A 16,269-nucleotide genomic window follows, 5' to 3' on the forward strand; every position below is an offset into this window, starting at 1 on the left:
GCACAAAACATGCACATTTTAAAGTTATAATTGTGTATGTACAATACTACATCCTTTTACATGTGTCATTATGATGAAACTTTTATCATATTAATAAGTACACATCTTATAGTTAAATAATTATTTAACCAGTCCTTTATTGTTAAAAACTTGGATTATGTCAATTTTCCCCATAGTAATGCCGGAATGATCATTCTATATTTGTAACAAATACTTCTTATAATCTTTACCTTTGTGGTTATCATTTATGTTAAATAATTTTAAAATTATGCTTACTAATTATATTAAACTGTATTTTTTTAATATTAATAATTATCATTTGTATTACATACTTTCTAACTGGTTTCCTCTACGATTCTCAAGTTTACGCTTTCTTCAGCAGAACAGGAATTCATATTTTCTAAATCCATGGCCATATTCTTACTTAAATATTTGTTGAGTCAAAAGTGGTATCTTATTTTAATGTGAAACTTTTTGAGTATTAGTATGGTTAAATATATTCATAGTGAAGATGATGATAATAATAATGACAATGATGATGGTGGTGATGATAGAATGATGCATTGGTCTGCTTGTAAGAGCTTTCTTCTTTTCGATTTACCTTATTCTTTCTCCTTAAGTCTGTCTGGAATCCGTGTACAAACCCTCTTCAGTACTTTTGTAGAAGTGTAGGGATATAAGCTTTTGTCAGATATTTTCAAGTTTTCATAATTTCAGTTGTTTGAGATTGTCCGAAGATAATTATAATAATAGATGTAGAAAATAAAAGGTGTGGACACTTGGAAACTGTTGTGCTGAACAGCCTAGGACATGAGAATAGCTCGTTTTACCCCATGAAATTAGAATGTATCTCAGTTGTTCAGTATTAGTATACCTAGGGAGAAATATGCTGTCTTTAGAAACATAAAATAGCATCACAGTTAACTTCAGGGAATACTGTGAAATTGAAAGCCAAGAGAGTTACAAACACATCAGGGAGCTGTATGGGTTGTTGGAATGTTCAAGCTAACGAATCATAGTAAAAAATATAGCAGCAATGTGAAGTTTTGAAGTATTGCATATAATAAACATGATACAAAAAGCGTGTAAATAGAATCTCAGCATTGTAGGGCTGATCACTGGTTTGCTTCCATTGCACATCTGTGTTCCCCCATTTGTGTAACCTGGCTACGTGTAGCAGGATGGGCAAACAGCTCTTTACTTAAGAGGCAACAAACTGACAGGGTGGTGCTGCCTGCTGCCGTATCCTAGATGGCCTGGCCCAGTTCACAGTTGGGCAGTTTCCAAGGACCGACGTAGGTTTCTTGGGTTTGTTGTTTGGTGAGAGCTTTTGTGGTAACATTGGGCAGCATTTGACCTGACAGCTAACTAACTACTAAAAAAGAAAAAAAAAAAAGTGTGAGCCACTCCACAGGCACTGGATGAATACTCAGTGCTACTAGAACTATCTAACCTCAGGGATTTTGGTTTTGCTTTGTTAATGTAATTACTAATTGCCTTTTCTAAGCTGAATCCATTATATTCTGGCTGATTCACAAAAGAGAGTGCAGCTTTGGTTATTATTCATTAACTTAAAAAAAGGAAGAAAACACTAAAACTATTTGAAGATCTACAATGCAAAACAAAACAAACAATGAAAAGAACAGCGGCAATGAAGGCTGACAATTTTGGCTTTTACTTCCTATTCTACCATTGAAATAAATCCTTTATCCACCCTGGGATTTCGTATAAAGTGGGCTAGTTAACATTTAACGCAAGCCAGAGGCTATGGACCCTGTGCTAATTCCAAGTCTTCTGCTGCAGGTGAACAACAATCTCCTTAGCTTATTCAGAAAAGCTTTACAACTTTGTCCAACCCCATATTTCTATTCATCTCTCACTCTCCAACTATTTTCCCATTAATTTTTGATTCTTATCAAATATTTTCACATCTCCACAACTTTGTGGGTGTTATTCAGGTATTCAAGAATATTCTTTTCTCTGTGTCCTGGAAGATTGTGTTCTACCTTCAATATTCTGCTAAAAAAAAAGATTTGATTCCCTTTCCTAACGAATCCTATCTCCTCTCCCTCCCCTCATGATGCTTCTTCCTATGGTTCTTACATTATGTTTACCAATCTGTACTTAACAAACTATGCCATAATTGTTTACTTATTTTTTCAATACCAATATGTTTTAAGCTACAGCTCTGCACATAGCATGGTACTAAGCAAGAGAGGAATTTTAGATATTCCCTTTGTCCTCAGATTACGTAGAATTGTTAAATTAGGTTTATCCTAAAGGTTTCTTCATACATAGTATATTTAATTTGATGTGTGGATGGACTGTAACCTACTCTTGTATCAAGTAGCCAAGTCTCAGCCAACCACAGTGACTGAATTTCAACCACAGATAGCCAACTGTTCAAACCAGGTTCAAATAAGGCAAACATCCAGCTATAACCAGTCTAGCTCTTTCTGTACCTCACTTTTATTTTCTGTATGTCACTTTCCTTCTTCTGTCCTTAGATGCTATCAGACCATGTGGCAGTCCAGGAGTCGCTCTGAATCTATTCTGGTTCTGAAGGCTACACAATCCACAAATCATTCTTTGCTGAATTAAACTGTTTAATTTCACTACAATTTTTCTTTTAACAGAATTTAATGAGCAAGAGAGAGTCACAAAACAAGGCGTAGTACACTATTTGTAAATAAAGGTATTGAAGTCTTCAACATAATCCCTGTGAACTCTAAAGTGGCTATATGAATACGCAGCCTTATATAGACATAATTCAGCACTGAAAAATGCTCCAAATATGCTTTTGTAACTATTTCAGTGTTTTCCATTAAGAATTGTTTTATGTGAAGTTAATGATATCACTAACAGCACTTGAAGTTATTTCTCCTTTCGAAAAAGAAAGGAGAAAATATTTCCAAGAATTCTTTTTTGGATTATTTAGAAAACGTCATGGTGATTTCATCACAGAACTCGTTCATGCACTAGAATTCTCCTATGAGAACTTGTAACACACCATTAAAAAACGGAGTTTGAAGAAATTCACAATATCTGGTAGTTATTACTAAAAATCACACAATAGAAGTCTCTGTTATGGGTTGAGATAATTTTTACTGTGATCATTTGAAATAGAACAAAGCAAATAAAAACACCCGTTTGAAGAAGATGACATATTTAGCTAGTGAGCTCATTCAGTTTGCAGTAAGGTATTGTGGGTAACTTCAATCAACATATCTAAACACACATTAGAAGCACTATTTTCACCAGGCCCACAGTCTGGAAGGCAGTTCAGGCCTGAAAACTTTTATATGAATATACTGAATCTCTTCAAAATCTATTTGTGTAGGCTGTAGTTAAGTATAATTTTATTTCATTTTCTAAACTCTCACAGTTTTGTACCTTTATCTTGAAACTTAGAAAACAAAATGTTTCTGCTTCCTAATTCCACATCCCTGTGGAAGAAGTTTCTCTCCTTCCTGGCTCTATTTTTCTTAATATTTGGCTAAGAGTCTGTTTTTCCCTTTTTAGCAACCCATAGAGGAAAAATGGAGTTGTCTTGTTTTGCTACTTGGAGGAGTGGCAGGGTTTTATTCTTAATAAATGTTGCAGGGGAAAGTGGAGAGCTGGCCTGAGGTCAGAAGGCAAAGTTGTGGACAAAACAGTCACCACATTAATCCCTACTTGTCTTCAGAATGTTATATATCATAAGGATCAAAATAATAAAATAAGAATAGAAATTGTCCTTCAGGCTAGAGGATAGGCATAGGGTGGGAGACAAGAAGGGAAATAAGTAGGATAAATTGCTGGAAATAATCAGACTTTTCATGGAAGTTGGTACAAGGTGCAAATTCACATCAATATCCCTTTGAAGTGGGTGCCGGTGTCAGAATAGAGAAGCATACAAAATGTTGTGGGGGTACCATGAGAAGAACTCACTAGGAGACATTAAGAAAGGCTCCAGTGAGAAAATGACATTTCAGTTTCATCTTGAAGATTTATGATATAGGCAGTCGGGGAGAAGGTTTCAGACACAAAAGACACCAAAAATAAAGTCAGAAAGACAGGAAACAATGCATTTAGAAGAAAGTTGGAGCTATTTTCCAGATTCCTGAAAAGCACTAGCTGTTGACTTGGGCATTCTGAAAAGCCTGGACCTAGAATTCACTCCAGAAATCTCTGGTACTCACAGTTTTCTCCTGCTGCCACTGCAAACTAGAGTAAGTGCCGAGTTGCTAAGAGTCATACTAGGGAGTCAGCAGACTGTGGCCCCTGAAGATTCACATCTTAATTTTGTTATAAAAAAGCTTTGCTTATGAGACCGAAATCACTTTGGCTTAAACCCGAGATTCTTTCCTCTTGTCTTCTGGCTTTTTGTGGGAAACGTATCTACTGCATCTTTTAAATTGGATTCTCACCATTGTTTAGAAAACATTGCACTTTTTAAATGGACTCTTGTGAAGGGGATCATTACATGCCCTTACCAAAAATTGCCACTTTGGCATACAAAGTATTTTGAGCTGAAGACAATTCAGAAACAGCAAACATTGGAAGAAACTCTGTGTTCCGCCGTCCTGCCTAAAACCCCAGCATATATTTCCTTTCTGTAAGGAATGGAATAGCATTTCTATCTTAAAGGAAATTATCATTTGTAAAGGGATGCTCCTGTCTTGCACTAGGAAGAGGAGAATTATTGTAGACTACATAACAAGGCTTACTAAATAATCCTTATTTATCATATGATATGGTTTGGCTCTGTGTCATCACCCAAATCTTATGTCAAATTGTAATCCCCATTGTTGGAGTTGGCAGTGAGGTTTGGTGGAAGGTGATTGGATCATGGGGACAGTTTCTAATGGTTTAGCACCATCCCCCTAAAGATCTTGTTGCTTAACAGTGTGTAGCACATCCCTGCTCTCTTTCTCTTCATCCTGCTCTGGCCACGTCAAGATGTTCCTGCATCCTGTTTGCCTTCCGCCATGTTTGTAAGTTTCCTGAGGCCTCTCAGCCATACTTCCTGTACAACCTGCAGAACTGTGGACCAATTAAACCTCTTTTCTTTATGAATTATCTAGTCTCAGTTATTTCTTTATAGTAATGCAAGAATGAACTAATACACCATACACATCTTGTCACCCTGTCACAACTTATCTGTCCCTCCTGAAGAAGCCCAAAGCCCCCTTTGTCTTTTCTTTTTTCTACACTTTACCATACTTTGTTAAAACTGTATAAGTCTTCAGATCTAACCAGTTTTTGGGGATTTTGACTTCTTATCGGTGAGGTCCCCCATGTGCATATAAAATAAATATCTTCTCCATTTAATCTGTCTTTCAATAGTTTCATTTGCAGCAGACACTGAACCTAAGCCAATAGAAGAAAGTTTATTATTATTATTATTTTTTCCCTCCTCTACAATTGCTTGCATTTATTGAACTGGTCATCCTAAGTCTTTTGCATATACCAGTCATATCTATCTCAACCACTATCCCCAATTCCCCTTTTGCTGAAGGTAACTCTGACTTTGACTAGTATACTGAGATTGAAATTTTCATATATAGTACTTTACCCAAACTCATTTATTCCCTCATAAACAGAAATCAGGAGGCTCCTGCAGTAAGAGTGGCCTGAGGATCTGTGTGAGGGTGAAGATTGGGAAAATGAACTGTGGCAGGGTATGAAATAGTTCAACAGAGTAGGTAACAGAAGTGGGTAAATATCCACAAGCTAGAGGATTGTCCAAATTGCAATGGTGTTTGGCTATAGATGTGACTCCTGGTGGAACAAGGGCAGAGAGGAACCTATACATGAGGAAGTATAGGGAAAGAAGGACTAGAGACATTTTAGCACAAGACTTGGCAGGGACAAGCATGGGCCCATTAAAGGGCCAAGGTCAATTGAACAGTCTGAGCTTTATGTTTTTCCCTCTACTCCTTAATTAACTTCTCTTTGCTTCCACATAACTTTCCCCATTCCTGAGTTGTATCTTTGCTCCAACACTTGTAAGTGATAAATGACAATTTCCACTTTTTCAATTAGCTTTGCTTTTTGACTTTCTGATTTACACTTCCAGGAAAGATGCACATTCATTTCCTAATGGTTTACTCCTACTTGTTTCTTCTCTGTGGAGAGTTAGTATTAAGAAAATGGTTAAGAAGTAAGTTTTACAGGCCAGGCTTTTATCATTGGATCAAATCCTGATCCTGCCACTTTTGAACTGTGTAAACTGTGTAAACATCCAAAACCATTATTTTCTTACCTGTAAAATTGGAAAAATCAAATATCTACTTGAAGGAACTATTGTTAGCATGAAACAACACCTGTTTAGCACTTGTCATATACTACCTGGAACATGGATATATTATCATTAGCAGCACCACAGTTAGCACTCCTGTCTTTTAAGCCCTCACTTATTTGCTAATTAGTTGGTGTCTAGAATTCAGACTCTAGCTACTCCCACCTCCTCAAAATGCTTATGAGTATTGTGAGGAGTCATTTAATCCCTTTCAGTCAAAAGTTTTGCTTAGAGACACATACTCAGAAAAAAAAAAAAAAAAGAGAAAGAGGTAGTTTCATGTTGTTTTCAAATTGTCACCAAAAGGCTTAGAAGTTCAGTCTAGGTCCTGCTGCTCATCACCCAGAAAGCCAATCACTGAGACAACAAGTATTGTCAGGGAAGAAGGCTTTAATCTCATGCCACAGTCGAGGAGGTAGGAGATCAATCTTGATTCCATCTCCCTGATCAACTAAAATTAAAGATTTATATAGTGAGGGAGAAATATAACCATGTGTGGGAAAACAGGAATTAGGGGGAGGGGTAAGGAAGAAGAGTTGGTGCAGGAAGCAGGGGATTGGTTAGGCAATCATGATGATTGAGGAGTCTGGTATCTCATTGTTCAGATGCAGTGACCTGGTAAGTTTCAATTCTTTGATCCCATCTGGGAGTCCTGATAGTTAGTTTTGTGAGAAAGGAACTCAGATAAGACAAATGTAAGTGTCTCAAATTTCAAGACTCAGATGATTAGTTTATAAGTTTATTCAAAAGAAGCCATAAACATCAGTTCTACAGGATAATTACACAAGTTTCAAAATAAAGTCTATTTTCATGGCTTGACATTAAAGAAGTTTTTCAGCATGACACATAATTGCATCTTGATTGCTTTTTTTAAACCTTGCTAACCACCCTAATTAAATTCTGCATAGTTCTTCATAAGTGTCTGAAAATGTTTTGTTCACCACATTGGCTGACATCATTTCACTACCACCAACTACCTTCATTAATATGTGTTCATTCATTTTTACATATTATGCATTGAGTTTCTATTTATTCTTCAGCTCTCATTTGAAGCCTCTCCTAATAATTATGGAAGGAAATGCCCTCTTCTCTTAGAACACCTATAGGGTTATAATTGGAACTGGGATGGAAGTGAGGCAAGTCAAATAGGAAGCAAAACAGAATCAAATTCACAGTTATTGTTATTTAAAAGCCCCAAATTAAAAAAAGGATAACCTAGGATAATGGCATTCACAAGGAGGGAGCCTCAGTAGAAAATAGAAGGGCTCAAGCATAGGTAAAAGATTTCAGTCATTTGGAATGGTGGGGAGTGGGAACTGGGGAGATTCAGAACCCCATCTCTCTGCCACTGGACTATAAACCAGCACAGGGACACATGCATGATGGAGGCCATGCAAGAGAAGAAACATAATACTAGAAGAAGGTACAAGGCAAAGTTTGTAATAACATATATGAGGTCTGCCTGTAACAGTCCCAAATTATATCCATTTTCTTGGTGAAAGTTTTAACAACATTGCTTTTAGTTGAAAATGTATCTTGGGCTTAGCAACAACATACACGACCCCCATATTCACGTTAGTCATAAGTTAATAAGGCAAGAGATGAGTTACTGGCCTTGGCACAATTTCAGAGCAAGATTCATGATATTTAGCTGCCTGTTTTGTTTGTCTTTTGGGTGATCTTTTTCCTTTTTTCACTCTACTGAAATTCTATCCTTAAAGGCACATTTTAAATACCTTTTCTGGCCACCTGAAATGGACTGTTCCATATCTGTACCTTGAAAACACAGTGTGCACCATTTATATAATGCTTATTACATTATGTTGTTGTTCTCTTTCCATGTAGATACGATATGTAATCTGCAGGTCCGTGGTCTGTGATAAATTCATTCCGATTCATGCAGGAAATAAGTGTGCCATGTTTCCAGAATGAACCTCCCACTCATACTGTAAGTACAAAACTGTAAGGATTGCATCCTCTAAATCATTTTATTTGATTCAAGAGGAGTTTTTTTTCCTTAAGAAAAAAATATTAAAGACTACTACGTGTCAGAGTCTGTTCAAGTTAGTAGAGTTGTTTCATGGGTAAAAATTAGAAAAAAAATCACTAGTGTCATAGAGCTTATAGCCTTATGGAAGATGATAGACAACACAAAGAAACAGAAAGATTGATAATCTTTCAAACTTACAATCTCAACAAATTGTCCTACTTAAAATTGTAATTCCTCATTAGCACCCCAATCTCCTTTAAGTTTTTTTAAGCATTTGTCAACAACTGACATATCTTTTATTTGTTGATTTGATTAATATATTTTTCCTGCAATTAGAATCTGTTTTATTTACTTCTAAAGCCAAGGAATATAGAAAGATGTCTATTAGAGAATGGGTCTTCAATAAATAGCTGCTGAAAGAATCAGCAAATTTTATGTGTTAGAAGGTGATAAGTGATAGCAAACTTAGGAGAAAACAGTTGCTATCAGTGATACAGAGGTGGTAGTGGCAGGTTGTGATTTACAATTGGGTTATCAGGTAAGCCTCATTTAGAAAGTGACAGTTGCACAAAGACTTGAAAGAAGGAGTGAGCCATGCCTGGGAAAGGCAGAACTGGCCTGATATCCATGGAACAGCAGTGGTCCAGTGGGCCTGAAGCCCAGGGTGTAAGTGAGAGTAGTGAGAATGAGTGAGGAAGGGGAAAGGGCTGGGAATGCAGCAGAAAGTATCGTCCCTTATAAGGACTTGGGCTTTTATTCTGATTAAGAAGAAATCTTATGATCTATCTCAGTAGTTCAAAATTAAGGATGATTTTTGTCCCCAAAGAAACATTTGGTAATGTCTGTAGATATCTTTGGTTGTCACAACTATGAGGAGGAGATGCTACTGCCACCTAGGGGTAGAGGTCAGGGATGCTGCTGAATATACATTTTATAATACACAGGATATGCCCACAACAAAGTATCATCTGGTCCAAGGTGTCAATATTGCTGGAGTTTAGAAATCCTGATTTAACTTTTCAAGGGATGATTCTGGCTGCTGTACTGAGAATAGGCACAGAGAGGGCAGGGGAAAACAGAGGGAGGCCCATCAGGAGCAAATGAAGTAATCTAGTGAGGGATGGTGCTAGCTCAGATTGCAGTGGTAGGAGTGGAGCTACTGAGAAATGCTTGGATTATGGGCGTAGCACAAAGGTGGAGGCAATAAAATACACCGATGTCCTGCATTTGGGGTGTGAGAGAAAAGTAAAAGTCAAGAACAACCCTAAGATGTTTTATTTAATTTCTAGAAGTAAAGAATTGTCATCAATGGGTATGGGGCTGACTGGGGATGCAGTAGGATTTGGGGGATGTGGTAGAAATCAAATATTAAGTTGGTGACACGATTTCATCCATTTCTCCACCCAAATTTCATGTTGAATTGTAATCCCCGGTGTTGGAGGAGGGGCCTGGTGGGAGGTGATTAGATCATGGGAGTGGTATCACATGGTTTAGTGCTGCTTGCTTAAAGGTGTGTGGTACCTCCCACTCCTTCCTCCTGCTCTCACCATGTAGATGTACTTGCTTCCCCTTTGCCGTCTACCATGATTGTAAGTTTCCTAAGGCCTCCCCAGCCTTGCTTCTTGTACAGCCTGTGGAACTGGGAATCAGTTAAACCTCTTCTTGTAAATTACTCAGTCTCAGGTCATTCTTTATAGCAGTGTGAGAATGGACTAATACAGTTGGGGATGTGTTAAATATAAGATGCCTCTTACACATTGTTTGGGTTCAGAACACGATGCCCCAAAGTATGGTCCCCCGTGGCATGCTGAGCACTTCTGAGCTGAAAAGGACAGGAGGACCTCAGAAGAGCAACAGGGCCTAACTCTGACTTTCTCCTTTCTTCTGTTTCTAACCCCTATTTTTTCCCAAAAACAAGTTATAAAACCTAGAAAGTTTACTCTTTGACCTACCTCCCGTGAAAGGAGATCATAAGACCCTCCTGTGACAAGTGTCCTTCCTTCTACCCAGAGGAAAGAAATGCTACACAGAGAGGCCAAAAAGAATCTGAACAGGCCTTGCCAAATTTCTCCCAGTTTGTTACCATTAGGTCATACTCCATTTTTGTCCAGTCATATTTCTGCACACCTCTCCACTTCTTTCCTCAGACTTAGTATAAAAATCCACACTGTTCCTTGGGTCTTTGAATCTTAATTTCTGAAGCCTCTCATGTCACATAAAACTTCGTTAAATAAATTTGTGATGCTTTTCTCTTGTTAATCTGTCTTTTCTTTTTTTTTTTTTTTTTTTTTTTTTTTTTGGGGCGGAGGCTTCACTTTGTCGCCCAGGCTGGAGTGCAATGGCGCGATCTCGGCTCACTGCAAGCTCCGCCTCCCAGGTTCGCGCCATTCTCCTGCCTCAGCCTCCCGAGTAGCTGGGACTACAGGCGCCCGCCACCGCGCCCGGCTAATTTTTTGTATTTTAGTAGAGACGGGGTTTCACCGTGTTAGCCAGGATGGTCTCGATCTCCTGACCTCGTGATCCGCCCGCCTCAGCCTCCCAAAGTGCAGGGATTACAGGCGTGAGCCACCGCGCCCGGCCAATCTGTCTTTTCTTATGGGAGTGTCAGTCGTGGACCTCATGATGGGTGAGGAAAAGATCCTACTTTTTCTCCCCTAAAACAGCTAGGTGGTGCTATCAGATGTGTGGTTGTTTAGGTGGATCTGGAGTTAGGAAGAAATGTTTAGGTTTGAGTTACTTTTCTGCGAGTTATCAGCATGTGGGTCTTATTTAAAGATGTTATCAAGGGTGTGAATGTGGAAAGTAAAGACAAGAGAATCAAGAATGGAACCCTAAGGGACGCTAATATGAAAAGGTTACAGAAAATTAGGGAAGGGAATCCAGGAAAGTCTGAAACAATATCATTTCCTCCACACATTCATAGAGCTCTGGGCCCACAAATACTTGGATTTTTATTTTTTTAATTTTCCTGCTATAGTTAGGTACTTAGGACTGTCACCAGTGCTCCTAGAATCCATCAGTTTTAAGAAAAAAAGGTCTTTCATCTCAACTTTCTAGCAGCTCTTTGTTTTACGATCTGCCACCTCTCTGCTTTCCAGCACCTGGTCATTGATGTTATTGCCTCCAGTGTCCACATTCTGCCCCCTTTCTCTTCTTCTATAGCAGCTACTGCTGATCCCAGGTTTGCCAGCATTCTTTCTATCCAACTGATTTCATCTCTAATCAAACAACTAGAGTTCCTTACTGATTTGGTCTTTTATATACATATATGTGTATGTGTGGGCATGTGTGTGTACACGCATGTATTTAGTATAAGTACCTTAGGAGATTTCAGTATGTGTAGTTACAATCCCTACTCTCAATTCCGGCATCATGCTAAGTTGTATCTTGTCCCTGGGCTTTTGAACCTGCTATTTCCAATTCCTAGAACACTCTTTTCTTTTTCCTTAGACTAGGGAGTTTCGCTTTATTTCTGAAATATCCGTTAAGAGGCCAGAGAACTTTCCCCCAAGCTTTCAAGTTTGGTTTTGGTGACCCTGTGTTTATTTTTACATTAGTAGTCATCACACCATATTGCAATTTTTTTTTTTCACATGTCAGCAACCTTGATTTAAACACTAGCTCCTTGAAGGTAATGTCTCTGTCCTGTTCACTATCATATCTCTACTATATAACACAGGGTTATAATATATAATCTTATATATTATAACATTTTTATAATTTACGTTGTATAATTAAACTCTAGTAAATTAATTTATATGTTTTGTACTTTTAATTAGTTTGAGGGTAATTCAGGATGAAATCGCATGACTTTATTTGCCTCAGCACCCAGTACATTGCATGGTATAGAATCCAAAGTATGTAAATAATTGTCGATTGATGTAATTGAGTTCATACTATGAATTTCTCTATTCATTTGAATTTCTTTTTTTTTTTTTTATTATACTTTAAGTTCTAGGGTACATGTACACAACGTGCAGGTTTGTTTCACCTACAATATTCTTGCTGAAAGGAAGTCATATCCTGCCCTGAATATTCCCTTGGGTCATCAGTTCTGAATGATACAAAATGTAAATTAAATCAAATCTTTTTCTTCTTTTGCTGTCAGCAGAGAGACTAAAATGGGAAAGGTGAGAGGAACAGAGAGAAATGATCAGATTAGCAGCTTTGAAACTGTACAGAGTTGTGGTATTTTGGCAGCCAAATATGAATATTAGAGTGTTGTATAAAGGTCAGGCAATGTAAAAATGCTTCAGGCAAAGTAGAAATGTTACTATAGTAAACAATGGACTAACAACATTTGTGAAACTCTGTAAGTTAACCTCTGTGCGGCTTTGACTTTGAAACAGGTCGATTGTCGATGCGCATAAATATTCCTTTCTCTTTTTCAAAGGTTAATCAGCTTTTATCTTAAAAAGAAACAGATAAAAATCAATCAAGCTATGGAAAATACAAAAAGAGAAGTAAGGCTGTAAAATTAATGAAATGTATGATCTTACCTAACTGGAAATGTGAATCTTAATACCCTTTTGGCGGATCAAGCTGACCAACTTATTTATGAGTTCGCAAACATCGCACTTCCATGCTTTTGTATCAGCTGTCATCTTTGCTGACAATGTCCTCCACAGTTCCCAAGAGCAACAATGTATATAGCTCTCTCCTACTCATTTTTCAGTGTTTAATTCTTTGATAATTCCCTTCTAAACCCATACCCACACCCACACACAACCCCCTACACACACCTTAATTTGATTTCGATCCCTCTTCTGTAGGATTCTATAGCATCATATTCATAATATTTTATAGAGCTGAATCTACTCTCTTAAACTTGTTAGTTTCCTTGTCTAAGTTTCCTAATAAGCTGTGATTAATTGCAAATCATGAAACCATGTTTTTCTCAGTGCTATATTTCCCTGTGCCTAGCATCCTAGAACAAAATAGATGCTCGCTAAATGTTGAGTGATTCTAGCCAAGAATAAATGAATCTGCCTATGAAGCCATGGAAATAAAAGTTGAAGATATTTGCTATGGTGGCCTTTTCATCTGAGAATTTCATTATGTAAAAGTCAACCTTAATTAATTTAAAAACTCTTTGAATAAAATTGCCTGGCAATGATTTCAAAATGTATTTGTTTTCCTTCTCAGTGAGATACCTTTAGGAATTTGTCTTTAAGATGACACTAACCCTTCAGGTTTGAATAGGCTACAGAATGGCTTTGAAGTCTTAAGACCTATCCGGGCTCTTCTATAGAGCTTGATGGTATTTAGAGGATTTCTGTTTCTCTGGTTTAATATCTTTTTAAATCTATGACTTGTGTGATTAACCAAATCCAAAATAACATTACACGCTAAACAAGAAAAGGGAAAGGGCTAGAAACCTTTCCCTTTGTTGATGCCTTTCTTTTTGTGTATTTCTGGTTTATCCTCTTGCAGCTTTGCCACATAGAGTAATGTTTGTATCTGTGGTCTTCGAAAGACATTTGTGGACCTATCAGTTCATTATTGCTCCTAAAAGTTCAATACACAGACATTTATCCTCTTGTGACTGAATTATTCTCTTCATTCTAAGAGAAAAGAAAATAAGGCTGCTTCAGCCACACTTAATGCTTCATGTGAAACAGAATAGATGGTGATGTGTTCTTATGTAGGTTCCTGTGGGATGGGATCAGAGTATTTTTCTTCCATCTGACTATGCTGAGAAATAGTTGCCAGTTTACCTATGTTCTTGTCTGCTTTTGAAATGGAATATTAAAGACTTAAAAGCGGACATTGCAATATCTTAAAGTGAGTTTCTGAATTATAATAGTACCATAAAGGGAAGAGGCAGGATTCTCATAGGGAAAACCTGTAGGCTTCAGAGCCAAACAGACTTATATTCAAGCCCTTGTTCTTGCTATAGAACATAGTAACTGTAAGCTGGAGGAAATTAGTTAATTCTCCAAAGGTCAGATTATTCAACTGTAAGAGTGGAGGATGCTGAAATTTCGTTCATGAAAATCATTGTTCACTGAAACAATTTAAAAATGCAGAGATGACTGCAGGGACAGAAATAAATGTCTATTTGTAGAGAGGATACTGTGTGTTCAAATGTAGAGAGGATACTATGTGAAATTTGCGTGGCATTAGATTACATACTTTTTTTATGTTTTATGTCTGCAAAATTTCACAACAGGCCCTAAACAACAGTAAGCCACAAATGACAGCTACTTTTTCTGCAATAAAAAATTCCCAAACGACTGTGGCATATGAATTATTAGCATTTAATGTTAATTATTTCTAAATTTCTTTTTTATCTCACTCTTGGATAGTTTAGTATAGACCTGGTAGGCAAGCCAGCTTTCGTTCAAAGCTAGGCTGTAGCATTGATGGCTATGTGACCTTGGACAAATGTCCTACATACTTTACAACCATGTACTACAGCCTGGGCTCCTGTTCCAGATATACTTCTTTTTTACATTTTATTTTTATTTTTGTTTATTTATGTATTTATTTTTGATACCTGGTCTTGCTCTGTTGCCCAGGCTGGAGTGCAGTGGCATGACCATACAGGTCACGATGACCTTGAACTGTTGGACTTGAGTGATCCTCTCACCTCAGACTCCCAAGTAGCTGTGACTAGAGGTGCATACAACCATGCTCTTCAGCTCTTTTTTTTTTTTTTGAGACAAACTTTTGCTCTTGTAGCCCAGGCTGGAGTACAATGGCACTATCTCGGCTCACTGAAGCCTCTGCCTCCCAGATTCAAGGGATTCTTCTGCCTCAGCCTCCCGAGTAGCTGGGATTACAGGCACCTGCCACCATGTCCAGCTAATTTTTGTATGTTGAGTAGAGACAGGGTTTCACCATGTTGACCAGGTTGGTCTTGAACTTCTGACCTCAGGTGATCCATCTGCCTCAGCCTCCCAAAGTGCTGGGATTACAGGCACGAGCCACCGCATCCAGCCCTCTCCACCTCTTAATTGCTTAATAAATTTAGGAAAGTTACTCCTTAAAATTCAAATGCAATAAAACTCAGTAATACCATGATCTGAGCTCACATTCGGGGGGATTGGACCAAGTTCTCTCTCTATCCCCTTCTACAGCAGGGATGGCCTAAAATTCCCATTTTCAGAGGTGGTTGGGAAAGAAAGTGACTAAATCTTAATATTCCTAAATAGGACCAGTAAAATGAGCACAAACTCACTTAAAGATTCCTAGAATGTTCCTTTTGCTGTACAGAAGCTTTTTAGTTTAACATAGAACCATTTGTCTACTTTTTCTTTTTGTTACCTGTCTTTTTGAGGTCTTAGCTATAAAATCTTTGCCTAGGCCAATATCCTGGAGTGTTTCCACTCTGTTTTTCTCGAGTAGTTTTAGAGTTTCAGGTCTTTTGTTTAAGTCTTTAATCCATTTGTAGTTGATTTTTGTATATAGTGAGAGACAGAAGTTTCATTTCATTATTTTGCATATGAGTATCCAGTTTTCCCAGCACCATTTAATAAAGAGGGTGTCCTTTTCTCAACGTATGTTCTTGGGACCTTTGTGGAAAATCAGTGGGTTGTAAATATGTAGGTTTATTTCTAGGTTCTCTATACTGTTCCATTGGTCTGTGTGTATATTTTTATATCAGTACCATGCTATTTCAGTTACTATATGTTTGTAAGATATTTTGAAGTCAGGTAGAGTGATAACTTCAAGTTTGTTCTTTTTTTTTAGTATTTCAAAGAGATAAATATCTGCACCTTATTTTTATTGCATCACTATTCACAATAGCAAAGACATGGAATCAACCTAGTTGTCCATAAAAGGATGAGTAGATAAAGAAAATGTGGTATATATACAGAGAGAAATACTATTTAGCCATAAAAAAGAATTAAATTCTATTATTTGCAACAACATAGATAAAATTGGAGTTCATTATGTGAAGTGAATGAAATAAGCCAGACACAGAGAGACAAACAATATGCATATTCTCACTGATGTATGAAAGTTAAAAGAGTTAATCTCATGGAGTCAG

The 16,269-nt window shown here is 37.4% G+C and overlaps 1 long non-coding RNA gene across 1 annotated transcript in view; it reads left to right on the plus strand.

Annotated features, from left to right (window-relative positions):
• The first annotated feature begins 486 nt into the window (after positions 1–486).
• LOC103877290 overlaps positions 487–16,269 on the plus strand; it is a 61,278-nt gene continuing 45,495 nt past the window's right edge. Inside the window, exon 1 of the long non-coding RNA XR_004176485.1 lies at positions 487–8,231. This is a non-coding gene — a long non-coding RNA (uncharacterized LOC103877290). The remainder of the gene's footprint in view (positions 8,232–16,269) is intronic.

Source organism: Papio anubis, chromosome 10 (assembly GCF_008728515.1).
Source record: "Papio anubis isolate 15944 chromosome 10, Panubis1.0, whole genome shotgun sequence".
NCBI lineage: Eukaryota > Metazoa > Chordata > Mammalia > Primates > Cercopithecidae > Papio > Papio anubis.